Consider the following 280-nt stretch of genomic DNA (forward strand, 5'->3'; position numbering starts at 1 on the left):
TGGCGTTTTGCCCACATCTTTGGTATTCATCCTCACAACCTGAGGAGGCCTGCCATAGATGTGCGCAAAACATCAGGAGAGAATGCTTCTGGAACATGGCTATCTTGGAAAACTCGCAGCAATCCACTTAACATTTTTTTTCCTGTGTTAATGTTTCCTAATACAGAAATACATGGGGAAAAGTTTATTAAACTAGAAAATATATATATTTTTGCAGGACATCTGCTATTGCTATAGTATTTCAATGAATATCTTAAAGGTAAAGACATTAAGTCTAGTT

This window comes from Anolis carolinensis, chromosome 4 (genome assembly GCF_035594765.1).
Source record: "Anolis carolinensis isolate JA03-04 chromosome 4, rAnoCar3.1.pri, whole genome shotgun sequence".
Lineage (NCBI taxonomy): Eukaryota > Metazoa > Chordata > Lepidosauria > Squamata > Dactyloidae > Anolis > Anolis carolinensis.